Raw genomic sequence first — 1,298 nt, 5'->3', positions numbered from 1 at the left:
AGTTATTTCTATGTCAAGTATTAACTATAGGTCATTTTAAAATATTTTATAAATAATTTAATGATCTTTCTCTGTTAACACTTCCAATAAATAGAAAATATTTAAGAGATGAAAATAGTTTTTAAAGAAGACATTTGAATTGTTTTTAGAAAATCTGAAGAATGTGTTGGAGTGTAAAAGTCCTTTAAACTGCAAGATGCATAGGGCAAGTAGTGTTCTTCCTAACTTGGAGAACTGTTTTAGATATTAAATATCTTCTTCCATTAAAAAAGAAAGGAAAAACTGCTGAGACCAAAATTTGAAATTAAGGCATTTGGAAACATCCATAATTTCAGGAATGTCTCCTTTAATAATGTACTTTTTAAAAACTCCAGCAAACAGCTTTACAAATAAGTACCTAAAATTCTAGTATCCCTAGAGGAGAAATTCTTTTCAACTAATTTTGAGTTCTAGGGTAAAGGTATTGTTGAAGATTTCACAACTCTGCATAAAGAGCTGTGAGAATGTGGAAAGTGAGGAAGAAGAGAGGCAGGGAGAAAGGCGGGGGTGGGGGGAAATATAAAGGCCCCAAATGAGTCCCTTTAGTTACTTCCTGTTTCTATGCTGAGAAGGCTATCATAATTGCACTTGAGAGTTTGCTCTGTGGGCAGAGTTGAGACAGATTTTGCTATTCTTAACCCTTCAACCAGACCAGCGGAGAAGGGCCAGGGCACAAAGGTTCAGATGTTCTGTTTTGTGTTTGTGAGTCTCAGTGGTAAGAGAACCTAATTACAAAAGACCCTGAAAAGACTAGCTCGCTTTCCTTGCTTTTAGCACATCACTAATGTCTGCAGCCATGGAGGGGATGTTCGGAAGTGTCGTTTACGGAATGAGACAAAGGTTACAATGATCATATTTTTTTCTTCTGAAAAGAGTTTGAGAAACACAAGGATAACCCAAATTGAGAAGAAGCCCAGATGAAAAGAGATGTTACCAATTATTCTAAAGAATTTCCAGAAGTACTCAATAGTATGATAGTCAAAACATCAGCCCCAGTGAGGGAGGAATTAGGCTGTTTAAACTTAGAATGTTCTCCAACATCATGGAGACAAATGAGAAAAAAACAAACCTGCAAATAAGGCTGAAATTGAACATCACTTAAACAATCAGACGTGCCAATATTTTTCTCCAGTGAAGAGTTCAGCTAGAGAAAGAGCTAGGTTTCTCAAGTGGCAGCTTTCATAACGTCCTATGACATTTTACATCAAGTTTGATGACCGCCGTGCTGACTTAAAGCTTTTAAATTCTAGCCCAAAGTA

Source organism: Balaenoptera ricei, chromosome 9, assembly GCF_028023285.1.
Source record: "Balaenoptera ricei isolate mBalRic1 chromosome 9, mBalRic1.hap2, whole genome shotgun sequence".
NCBI classification, from domain to species: domain Eukaryota; kingdom Metazoa; phylum Chordata; class Mammalia; order Artiodactyla; family Balaenopteridae; genus Balaenoptera; species Balaenoptera ricei.
The sequence above is the reverse complement of the archived record's forward strand: the minus strand, read 5'-3'. Positions refer to the sequence as shown.